We start from the raw sequence: 13,331 nt of genomic DNA on the forward strand, positions 1-13,331 counted from the left end.
CGAATTTTGGGCCCACCCTAGTCCTGCCCAAAACACGCCTTCAACGCATCCCCTTGTGATTTGGGTGCACTGCAGTGTAAAACGTCCAAATTTTGCCTGTCGAAAAATCATGATTTGGATGTTTTTGGCAGATGGACGGCTTTTGGGGCATTTTGAAAGGTCCATCTGCTTTGAAAATGAGTTCCACAGTCAATAATAGTAGACGAAGACCAGCATGGCCCATCCATCTGCCCCATATGGTTGTTAAGGTTAAAACTGCCACTCTGTGTATGTTACCCCATCTTTTGCTTAGGGTTGTAACTGAAGTAAGAGATAGTCATGGTATATGGGAGGGGCTACCATTTCCAGAAAGGAGTAAGTGATACAACTAGAGGACATGAATTGAGGTTACAGTGGGGTTGATTAGTGTTAGGACATAATTTTTCACAGGGAGGGTGATGGTTGCCTGGAATGCCATCCTGAGGGAGGTGGTGAAAACGAAAACAGAATTCAAGAATGTGGGATAAGCACAAAGGATTCCTATTTGGACAGAGCATCAAATCCAGTAGCCGATGATGAATTGGAGCTACAAAAATAAATCACTGTGTCTAGAAGATATAGAGGGACATTTTCAAAAAAAAAAAAAAAAAAAAATCTAAGTCCAAAAAGACACATCTTGTCCATGATGTAAAAAAAAAAAAAAAAAAAGTCTATCTCGCAGCCATAATCAAACAGGAAAACATCATGGTCCAAAATGAATAGCCATTTTCCAAAGTGAAACGTCTAACAAGAAAACAGGCACATGAACGTCGTCTGGCATCATCTTCGAAAATATAGCCACAAAGATATCCCCAAAGAACAGTAGAGTAGCCTAGAGGTTAGTGCAGTGGACTGTAAACCAAGGGACACGGGTTCAAAACTCCTATAATTCTATTTTTATAAATGTGATCCCTCCAGGACCTGAAAAATACCTACTGTACTTGAATGTAGACCACGTCAATGGCCTTCAGCCTTGCAAGTGTCTTATATATGTAGGGACAGTAGTTTTTTTTTTTTTCTTTTTCCGGTGATTTGTTCAGAATGGCTACAATACCTGCAACTAACACAGAGCCTGGTTTTCCTTTCCAGTTTCACTATCAGGGGAGAGGAACAGCAACCATTGGGGGCTTAAGCAGGAATCATGCCTTAACCCTTCCAGTAGTCAGTTGCTCCATTAGAGCAATGTTTGGTAATCTGGACGTGACTGAAACTGGTCTAGTTTAAAACGTCCTTCTTTTTAGATATGGATGTTTTTTTTTCCCCCATTCAAAAATCCCTGTTGAACATCCTACTTTTGGGCCCAAAACACACCCAAGACATGCCCTCTTGCTATTTAGATGAACTGCAGTGTGAAACGTCCAAATTCTGACTTTCCAAAGTCAGGATTTGAATGTTTATAGCAGATGGACTTTTTTTTTTAAGGCATTTTAAGCCATCCATCTGCTTTGAAAATGAGCACCATAATGGAACATATTGACAAGCTCAAGAACAACAAATCTTCAGGTCCAGATGGCATTCACCCCAGAGTTCTGAAAGAGCTCGAACATAAAATTGCTAACTTTTACTCTCTCCTTCCCCCTCCCCTTTATTACCCAGGGCACTGGAACCACCTGTTTTATCTAGCACTGGTCCTGGCTCTCATGTTGAAATCTTTTTGCCAACGTGGCCCCTATTCCAAACTAGTAAAGATCACTGCTATAGACCAATGACATTTCAGTGTCAGGCAAAATGGTAGAATTTATACTAAAACAAAATTACTGACCACGTATATTGAAAGAGTTTAATGGGAAAGAGTCAGCATGGATTTAACGAAAGCAAGTCTTGCCTTACCAGATTATCAGACTTGTTTTTGGATGGTATAAACAATTGAATAAAGATAAGCCAGTTGATATGGTTTATTTTGATTTTTCTGAAGGCATTTGACACAGCTCCTCATGAGAGACTCCTCAGGAAGTTGGAGTAATAGGACAGGAGGCAATGCCCTGTTGTGGATGCAAAAGACAGAAAACAGATGGTCAATTATCCACATGGAAGAGGGTTGCTAGCGGAATATGCCAAGGGTCTTTACTGGGACCTGTGTTGCTTAATGTATTTATACATGGAGATAGGAGCAATGAGTCGGCTGATCAAATCTGCGGATGACAAAATTTTTCAAACTCGTTAAAATGGCAGAGGTTGTGAGGATTTGCCAAAGAATTTTGTGAAACTAGAAAATATAACGTTTAATTGGCAGACAAAATTTTAATATGAATAAATGCAAAGTGAGGAACAAAATATTGGGTTTTAGTGTTATTTTGGAAAATAGAGTAATACAGTAACACAGTGGATGATGGCAGATAAAGATAACTTGGCCCATCCAGTCTACCCAGTAAGAATCTTAGGGTGGCACTTGCCATGCAATGCAGGTTACCTTCCCCGTGACCTTGTTTTTTTTTTTTTGGGGGGGGGGGCGTACATGTCAGTGCTGGGCAGACTTATACGGTCTGTGCCAGAACCGGAGGTGGGAGGCGGGGCTGGTGGTTGGGAGGCGGGGCTACTGCTGGTCAGACCTCTACAGTCTGTGCCCAGAAAATGTCAGATACAAATCAAGGTCAGGTATACACAAAAAGTAGCACATGTGAGTTTATCTTGTTGGGCAGACTGGATGGACCATGCAGGTCTTTTTCTGCCGTCATCTACTATGTATGTTACCACGTATGTGTCACAGTGCTGGTTATGTTCCTCACGTCTCTGTTTGAACCATGCAGTTCAGCTTACTTTCCCTATAATTTATTGAGATGGACATGGAGGAAGCCACTGCTTGCCCCAGGATAGGTAGCATGGAATGTTGCTACTATTTGAGATTCTGAAAGGAATCTTGCTACTCTTTGGGGTTCTACATGGAATGTTGCTACTATTTGGGATTCTGCCAGGTACTTGTGACCTGGATTGGTCACTGTTGGAAGCAGGGTACTGGGCTAAATGGATCATTGGTCTGACCCAGTATGGCTATTCTTATGTTCATATTAGAAGAAATGCAGGTTATTTCATAGCTTGTTTTAGACTGGCTTAAATCCACTTGCCTTTAGAGATCCACTCTGTATATCTCTTTCCCTTTTTGAATAGGTGAAATCTTGAGCCCAGTGATCTGCAGCTGCCAAAAAAAAAAAGAATACTCAGGATTATTCAAAAAGAAATGGAGGACAAAACTGTGAATATTCTTATGCTTCTGTATTAGTCCATGGTGCAATGGTTCCTTCAGTATTGTGTGCAGTTCTGGTTGCTCCATCTCAAAAAAGACAGATCTAGAAAATGTTCAGAAAAGGTTGACAAAATAACAGAGGGAATGGGACATCTCCCTCGTGAAGAGAGGCTAAACCAGTGGTCTTCCCTAATTTATAAGTGGGGACCACTTTGGATCCAAATGAGCTGAAGGACAGCCTCCAAACATCTTCCCAATTGAGGTCTTGGTACTGCTGATTAGTGTGTCTCGATGACATCCACCTCATCAGCCAGTCTTCAAATTTTTCATTAAGTGTATCCTCAAGGAGGTCGGCATTTCCAAATACATTCTCATTGTCTATTAAGAAGTGCCTTGTCCTTCAAGCATGCAGCTCTTTCTCCCATCCACTTCCCCCTTTCTGCTGTGAGCTTGGGTTGAGACAGAACATAGCAGGAAAAAGAGCCAGAATGATAATAAGGGCCACCCCCAAGAAAACCTGGGACAAGTACATAGGATCTGTAAGGAAGAGGAAGGGCTAGTGGATGGAATGGATGGACACACTGGATAGGCCATATGTTCTTTATCTGCCATCATTTACTCTGTTTTTATGTGTTTGTTTCTCTGTTTATTTTATTTATAGCAATATGTATATCCTACGATTATCTCAATATATATTGGTTCAATGTGACTAAGAGGATTATTACAATGTGACTAAGAAAGTGGACAACCGGTTCATTGATACAGAGCGATTTACAGAGCTGAAGAGTTGGGCATCAGAGGCCTATATGAAGTTTACAGAGTCACGAGTTGAGCTACAGAGGCTCATCTTACTGTAATACAGTATGAATGGTCTAACTATAGGCATATTTGATTAATATTGAGTGTAGTTCAGTGTTTTTCCTCATTGTAGGTTTGTCTTAAAAAAAAGTGAGCCTTAAGATGTTTTCAGAAATTCAGGAATTGAGTTATGCTTCTTAGTTCTTTCGGTAGTAGCTTCCATAGTCTTGTGCCTTCGTACAAGAATCTTGCTGACAGTACTGATTTATATACTATGTTATGACTACATAAGTACATAAGTAATGCCATACTGGGAAAAGACCAAAGGTCCATCGAGCCCAGCATCCTGTCCCTGACAGTGGCCATTCCAGGTTAAGGGCACCTGGCAAGCTACCCAAACGTACAAACATTTTATACAAGTTATTCCCGAAATTGTGGATTTTTCCCAAGTCCATTTAGCAGCGGTCTTTGGACTTGTCCTTTAGGAAACTGTCCAACCCCTTTTTAAACTCTGCCAAGCTAACCGCCTTCACTACGTTCTCCGGCAACGAATTTCAGAGTTTAATTACGCGTTGGGTGAAGAAAAAGTTTTCTCCTATTTATTTTAAATTTGCTACACTGTAGTTTCATCGCATGCCCCCTAGTCCTAGTATTTTTGGAAAGCTAGGGTAATGAAGAGACAGGTAGCTTCGAGCTTCAGGTTGTGCATTTCTCATTGGGGGATCGATCAGTTCTTTCATGTATTCAAATGCAATACCATGCTACATATTTTGAAAGTAATGTGTGTCCTGATCAAGAGTTAGTAGCAATGGTTCAGCTCTGTCAAACCATGTTTTTCTGAAAATTAGTCTTGCTGCAGTATTTTGGTCAGTTTCTAGTTTTTTTAGGACTTGTTCTTTGCAGCCTGCATAAATACCATTGCAGTAATCCACATGGGTGAGGACCATCGATTGAATCATCATTCTGAACGTTCCTCTAGGGAAGTAATTTCTTATCCTTCTCAGTTTCCACGTGAAGTAAAGCATTTTGCATGTTACTACACCCACCTGATTTGCAAAGGTAAGTTGTTGATCTCGGGTGACCCCTAGGATCTTCAGCTGCTTTAGGATTGGATATTTGATTCCTTCTACATCCACACTGGAATAGGTCTTCTTGCTATAGGGGGGAGTTAGTACTGGAAACTGGGTTCTATCTCTGTTCAACTTTAATTTGAAGGCTGTCACCCAGCATTCCAAAATGTTGATTCCTGATTTGATCTTATCCATGATATCATTTAGATCTTTATAAAAGGAATGTAAACAGACACATCATCTGCAAATACAAATGGATGGAGCCCATGTTTTGCTTGTTTCTTACCATAGGCGTAGTTTGACTGTTTCATTTGGGGGGGCAAAGAATGGGCGGAGCATATTAGCATATCATTTGCATATATACATATGCAAATGAATATGCTAATGTAGAGGAAGGAATTGAATTTACAGGCAAAATATCACAGATGCACATTTCAAAAAGCTGACACATTTCAATTAATAAATTATGAATAAAATACTTTTATCTACCTTTGTTGTCTGATCATTTAGTTTTTCTATTCGCTTTGGTCCCAGTGTCTTCTGTTTTATTCAGTGTCTTCTTTCCAGTAGGCTTCCCTCTGCTCCCCACCCCTCGCAGTCCCATCCATCTCTTGCTCCTTCCTTCTGCTCCCCACCCCTCGCAGTCCCATCCATCTCCTGCTCCTTCCCTCTGCTTCCCACCCCTCCCAGTCCCATCCATCTCTTGCTCCTTCCCTCTGCTTCCCACCCCTCCCAGTCCCATTCATCTCCTGCTCCTTCCCTCTGCTTCCCACCCCTCCCAGTCCCATCCCTCCCAGTCCCATCCATCTGTTGCTCCTTCCCTCTGCTTCCCACCCCTCCCAGTCCCATTCATCTCCTGCTCCTTCCCTCTGCTTCCCACCCCTCCCAGTCCCATCCATCTGTTGCTCCTTCCCTCTGCTTCCCACCCCTCCCAGTCCCATTCATCTCCTGCTCCTTCCCTCTGCTTCCCACCCCTCCCAGTCCCATTCATCTCCTGCTCCTTCCCTCTGCTTCCCACCCCTCCCAGTCCCATCCCTCCCAGTCCCATCCATCTGTTGCTCCTTCCCACCCCTCCCAGTCCCATTCATCTCCTGCTCCTTCCCTCTGCTTCCCACCCCTCCCAGTCCCATCCATCTGTTGCTCCTTCCCTCTGCTTCCCACCCCTCCCAGTCCCATCCCTCCCAGTCCCATCCATCTGTTGCTCCTTCCCTCTGCTTCCCACCCCTCCAAGTCCCATTCATCTCCTGCTCCTTCCCTCTGCTTCCCACCCCTCCCAGTCCCATTCATCTCCTGCTCCTTCCCTCTGCTTCCCACCCCTCCCAGTCCCATCCATCTGTTGCTCCTTCCCTCTGCTTCCCACCCCTCCCAGTCCCATTCATCTCCTGCTCCTTCCCTCTGCTTCCCACCCCTCCCAGTCCCATCCCTCCCAGTCCCATTCATCTCCTGCTCCTTCCCTCTGCTTCCCACCCCTCCCAGTCCCATCCATCTGTTGCTCCTTCCCTCTGCTTCCCACCCCTCCCAGTCCCATCCATCTCTTGCTCCTTCCCTCTGCTTCCCACCCCTCCCAGTCCCATTCATCTCCTGCTCCTTCCCTCTGCTTCCCACCCCTCCCAGTCCCATTCATCTCCTGCTCCTTCCCTCTGCTTCCCACCCCTCCCAGTCCCATTCATCTCCTGCTCCTTCCCTCTGCTTCCCACCCCTCCCAGTCCCATTCATCTCCTGCTCCTTCCCTCTGCTTCCCACCCCTCCCAGTCCCATCCATCTGTTGCTCCTTCCCTCTGCTCCCCACCCCTCCCAGTCCCATCCATCTTCCCTCTGCTCCCCCCCCCCCCGCGAGGTCCAAGATGGTGACTCCGTTTACCCCCTCTCTTCCTCCCTCCCTCCCTCCGGTGCAGGCAACAGTCTTCAGCTTTTTCAGCGTTCCTGGCAGCGGTAGCGATGTACACGCTGCCTTCGGTCTGCCCCGGAAGTCTTCTCTTCAAGTTCCTGTTCCCACCTATGCGGGAACAGGAACTTGAAGAGAAGGCTTCAGGGCAGACCGAAGGCAGCGTGTACAACGCTACCGCTGCCAGGAACGCTGGAAAAGACTGCTGCCTGCGGCGGAGGGAGGAAGAGAGAGGGGTAGACGGACACGCTCCTCTCCGTCCGCTACTCCGCTTGGCTTCCCTGCCCTCTCTGTCTGCGTCCCGCCTTCCTCTGACGTCAGAGGAAGGCGGGACGCAGACAGAGAGAGCAGGGAAGCCAAGCGGATGGAGAGGAGCGCGTGCGTGCATGTGTTTTTTTTTTTAAACTAATGGCGCGGCGGCGCCTCATCGTCGTTTGGGGGGGCATTGCCCCCCCTCGCCCCCCCAGTCTACGCCTATGTTTCTTACTAATGGTAGCATCATTATGTTGAATAATATGGGCAATATGAGGGATCCTTGCTGGACTCCAAAGACTGGTTTCCAGGTGGGTGAAACTGTACTTCCCACCTTTACGTGGTTTGTTCTTGACGTTAGAAAGCCCTCAAACCAATTGAGTACTACTCCACCAATCCCTATATCATCTAGCAACTTTAGTAAGATTTGATGATCTACCATGTTGAATGCTGGTGACATGTCGAATTATCTTTCTCCCTGTGCTTATCTCTTTCCTAAAATTTACTATCAGCATTGTTAGGACTGTTTCAGTACTATATGTGGGTCTGAAACCAAGATAAACATGGAAGGCTTCCCTACGGAGAGGTACTGTCCAAAAAAGTAGGGAAGGGATGTAGGACTACCAAAACAAGTGGGACTCCAGTGGTCGAGTATTTTACTTTCAAAGTATCTATCTAACTCAGCGGCCATAGATGGATTTCCATTTTGGGTAGTCAGTGCCTATATTATAAGTCCATAAGTACATAAGTATTGCCATACTGGGAAAGACGAAAGGTCCATCGAGCCCAGCATCCTGTTTCCAACAGTGGCCAATCCAGATCACAAATGTCCAGCAAGATCCCAAAAATGTACAAAACATTTTATACTGCTTATCCCAGAAATAGTGGATTTTCCCCAAGGCCATTTAAAAACGGACTTTTCCTTTAGGAAGCCGGCCAAACCTTTTTTAAACTCTGCTAAGCTAACCGCCTTTACCACATTCGCTGGCAACGAATTCCAGAATTTAATTACATGTTGAGTGAAGAAACATTTTCTCCGATTCGTTTTAAATTTACTACATTATAGACGTCTATGCCATGCCAATTTGGAACTACCAGCAGACTATCGTGTGGTCGTCCACTACGCACGCCGGAAAATCGGCAGTATACGTGTGCTGATGATTACCGCCTGGTTAACGCATGAGACTTTACCGCTAAGTCAATGGGTGGTGGTAAGGTCTCGGGCCCAAAATGGACGCACGCCAATTTTTATTTTGCCACACGTCCATTTTCAGCCAAAAAAAAAAAGGTCTTTTTTTTCCAGGTGCGCTGAAAAATGGACCTGTGTGTGTCCAATACACAAGTCTACACTAGCGCAGGCCATTTTTCAGCCCACCTTAGTAAAAGGACCCCTGAATTTCCAGCTTTGCTGCCTCCCAAAGTCTCAATATTGGCCCCACAAAGTTCCATAGGTTACTATTTAACTTTATATGCCCAAGTGCTTTGAAAATACATCTCTAAATAAACAGGAATAGGGTTTCCACTTGTGTGTGTATTTATTCTCTTGCCCATGCTGTGCCTAAATGTATATTACAATTATCCCAGACAATTTTATAAGACACACTCATGTACCTTATTAAATTACCCCCTAAGTTGAAACTTGAGGCAGGGGCGTAGCCAGACAGCCAATTTTGGGTGGGCCTGAGCCCAAAATGGATGGGCACAGAATTCAGCCCATCCTGCCACCCCCCACTGTGCTCGCCATATTCTGCCTCTCTCCCTACCCTCAAACGCAAAATATTAAATACCTGAGCTGGTGGGGATTCGTAATTTACACCAGCTGATCACTTCCTCCTCCTCGGGTAGCCGGTGCTCTTCCAAACAGCAGCTGGCAGCACTTGACTTGAGCTGACGCCACTGACAGTAGTCCGTACATGCTCAGTGCTTCCGCCTGGTGAAAACTGAGCATGTGCAGAGGGGCCGGTGTGTGGTGCCAGCTGCCGTTTGGAAAGGCATGGGCTGCCTGAGGAGGAAATCTTTAGCTGGTGGGGTTTGGGGATTCCCATCAACCACAGCAAGAGAGCCACAATTTTGGGTAGGCCAGAGTACAAATTGGGTGGGCCACAGCCCACCCAAGCCCACCTGTAGCTACGCAACTGGAGGCAGTAGAGAGTAATTGACTTGTCCAAGGTCGCAAAGAGCTGCAGTGGAAGAGGCAGGCTTTGAACCCTGGTTCTCAGCCCACTGCTGTATCTACACATAAGAAATTGCCCCCAGCAGTGCCTCTGTTAAAGATGGTTCAAACTAGGTGTCCTCTCCAGCCCTTGGAAAGCCATTTATGCAGATTCAGCATTTCACCCGTGAAGTACCTGACTAAGCTGTGGAAAATGTATCCCTGTCTTCATCAATCTGCAGGTTTCAGTGTGTTCTCTGTGACAGGAGTATCTGAAATTAATTATCAGGTATTAAGGTTGACAGACGGCACCAAGTCACAAAGCTCAGGTGTGTGAGTATTGTTCTTGCAGAAAGCAAAATTGCAACATACCTAATTCATCAGATTTTGCCTGAGGTACTGTGCACTTGCGGTTACTGCTGGGATCACAGCCAGCCTTGTTTTTTTGTTTTTTTTTTGCTAAAAAAAAAAAAAAAAAGAAAAGAAATTGACGGCTTTCATAGTGCTACTCAAGTAGAGGAGTGTGGTAGCCGTGTTAGTCCACTCTTAATGTTATCAATAGAAATCAAACAAAATAAAACATGGAAAAGAAAATAAGATGATACCTTTTTTATTGGACATAACTTAATACATTTCTTGATTAGCTTTCGAAGGTTGCCCTTCTTCGTCAGATCGGAAATAACTCAGAAATCTATTTTACTCTTTTCCTTCACACATATATGTGACCTCTAGGGATCAAAACTGGGGGCTTCATATTAAAAACAACAACCTGAAAGCCTAATATTCAAATGATTTAAACGGGCATGAGAGGCTCAGATCGGGCTGTCTTTTGTGCTGGGGAGGGGAGGGAGGGGGCATCTGGGCTGTCTTTTGTTCTTGAGGAGGGCAGGAGAGGCTCGGATTGGGCTGTCTTTTGTACTTGGGGAGGGAGTTATGGGACTCCGTGATACTCTTCCCCTCTCCCCTGGTTTGCCACTTGCCACCGTGCCCATCTGAACCAGCAAGACTGCAAGGATTCCCTACGGCAATAGAAGCCATGTTGGAAGCCCCGTATTGAGGGGTAGAGATTGCTGAGCCAGATGGAGGAATCAATACCATTGGACTCCTGGTCTGGGAGTTGAGCACATCATCAGAGTCCCACAGCAGTGACCAGAAGCTTGACTCTACTGTCAAGTCAGCTCAAGATATTACCATGTTAGGGAGCACTATGGATTCCCTATCAAACTATTTGGAGGGAACTAGGGTAGAGTTCACTTCTGAAGTGAAAACTATCAAAGAAGAGGTTAAGACATTGAAGATGTACAAAGTTATACATATGATAACCTATGCAACTTTGTAAGTCTATGTGCTTTGAAAATGTATTTATTTGTTACATTTGTATCCCACATTTCCCCACCTATTTGCAGGCTCAATGTGGCTTACATAGGACCGGAGAGGCGTTCGCCAACTCCGGTATGAACAAATACAAAGTGATGTTGTGGTAGGATAAGGTTCATGTGGAACAGACACATTAGGGAATCGTAGAGCGGAAGAGTTAGGTTATGTCCATTACGTGCTTTGGTTTCGTTGTGTTGCAGAGTTCAGGCATTTTAAGTTGGATCGGTAGGGTATGCCTTTTTGAACAGGTTAGTTTTTAGTGATTTCGAATGAGCGGGTATTGCAGTTTTTCCGAAACGTGGCCAGGTTGGGTCCTGTTTCCATTGAAGACATTTGGATAAACTCTTGCTATGTTCACCCTTTCTTGGATTGCTGCTCCTGTTTGGTTGTCTGATTTGCTTCTGCAGTAGACCGTCTCCTGTTTGTTTCTGTACACACTCATTTCCCCATTAACATGTGGCAGCAAAAAATAAAAAAAAAAAAACAGCACAAAGGGCTTTCAAGGCTGGAGCAGACCAATATGCTTTATTCAAGGACCCAACGCAGGCCGTGTTTCGGAGAAACAGTGCCTGCATCAGGGGTCAGTCTACAAACATGAAGAAAATGTGATGTAAATCACAAACATACATCCAAACAAAACATAAGCAATGCAACGGCAGACTGGGAAGGCCATGGAGTGCCTGTGTGAATCGCGGACGGCCCGAAAATGTAAGCTGCAAGCATTGCAGCGACAGCGGGGGAAGAATAAGGAAGCAGCAGAGATCCTGGACCTGCAGGAAGGAAGGTAGTGGTGTGCTGGTGTGAGAGGAGGGGGCTGCAGGGAAAGGAAGACTGATGTGGGAGGGTACAGAGACCCATGCGGCCGGGGGGGTGGGGTGCGGAGACTCGTGACTAGGGGGGAGGTGCCGCGGAAACTCATGCGGCCGGGGGGGGGGGGAGGGTGCTGGCAACCCCTGCTTTATACCAAAGCATGGTCATGTAGAGTCAAGACTGTACATGCATGACTGATACACTACTCTTCCACCCTTCGCAGGTCCTTGAATAAAGCATATTGGTCTGCTCCAGTCTTGACAGCCCTTTGTGCTTTTTTTTTTTGGTGCTTTGCGCTGTGTGCTTTCACCCTCTCCTCCCACTAACATGCGGCCATTAGCATGGGAGCACTTACCAACATCTATTTTCTTGCCAGTAAGGGGCTCTTGTGCTTCTTCCGTGCTAATCGGTCGGTGCAAGACAATGTAGCTGTGCTAACTGATTAGCACTGGGTACACCTACTGTCCACCCCTAACATGCCCCTGGTGCTATAAAATAAAAAGTATTTTTTAACATGTGGGATGTGCATGCCGATCTGAAAACCCACAGGATGCCTGAGTACGCCCCAGGGTGGTGCTTTCTACCCGGTGGTAAGCGCACACTAGTGAGTTCCACAGCTTAGTAAAAGGACCCCCATAATAGATTCTTTATTTGGATCTCCTTATCCCGATTGACATTACTCTCTCCTAACTGTGGTCTAAGAAGGATCATGGATATATTTTATTATGGTATTTCCTATTCTTTGTTTCTTATCCATATCTCTGTGTGCAAGCGTAATCTTGTTCATTATTTCTTGAACTTATAAATGAGTCCATATTTAATTAGAAACCTAGATACCATAATACTTGTCCATAAACATTATCATGGTTGAAATTGGCTCAACTATGACATTAAGTTGAAAACAAGCGTTGTAGAGGATCAATCTATTACACGGAGGCATAGGGTAGTTGACAGCTGACTTGAAGAGATGACTTTGCAAAGGACATTCAGCCCTGATAGATTTCACAATACATCGGGTGTGAATATTTCCAAAAGTACAGCACAATTTAATGGGAAAAAAATATTGCTGACAGTATAATAGGAGTCAGAGCCATTAGAACCCTAACTTCCTCAGAGGTCCTGGGCTCTGTCTTGTCAACCTTGCAAAAAGGAGGCAAAGACACTTTTCGCTCCAACCATAACCTCACTAGCTTCTCCCCTGGCCTTCATCCCAGTGGGGAAAGCCAGCTGGAAACATCACGCACCATACTGCATCGTACAAATGCAATGTTAAATGGTAACCCAGCAATACAATAACAGAACTTAATACTGAGGTGCACATTAAATACTAGGACACTTTGTGAGGGTAACAGCTGACACTGTCCCCTACTGGCAAGGGTATAATATACACGTGTAAATAATTCAGAATTCCCTCTTATTACTTACTGATAAGGCCGCATGCACCACACTGAACTAGGTCACAAAAAATTAAGGAGTCTTTTTACTAAACCACGCTAAAACATGGCTGGCACTATCAGCGCATGGGTTTACCGCGTGCTGTGGCCACTTTTAGCGTGGCAGTAAAATGATTGCATTTGTTATATCTCCCATTAATGGTCCACACTAATTTCCCAATTAGCGCATGGCCATTACTGCAGGAGCACATACTACCACCTACTTACTTGGCGGTATGGGCTCTCACGGCGGTCCCACAGTAATTAGGTAGCAAGCAGCAATGTGCCCACGCTTCCTCATTAGCACAGGGCATGTCTACTCTCCGCCCATGGGCACGCCTCCTGTGCTGAAAAA

At 45.2% G+C, this 13,331-nt stretch overlaps 1 long non-coding RNA gene across 1 annotated transcript in view; it reads right to left on the reverse strand.

Annotated features, from left to right (window-relative positions):
* The window catches only part of LOC115473761, a 1,161,257-nt gene that overhangs the window by 415,400 nt on the left and 732,526 nt on the right, over positions 1-13,331 (reverse strand). The window lies entirely within an intron of this gene.

This window comes from Microcaecilia unicolor, chromosome 7 (genome assembly GCF_901765095.1).
Source record: "Microcaecilia unicolor chromosome 7, aMicUni1.1, whole genome shotgun sequence".
NCBI lineage: Eukaryota > Metazoa > Chordata > Amphibia > Gymnophiona > Siphonopidae > Microcaecilia > Microcaecilia unicolor.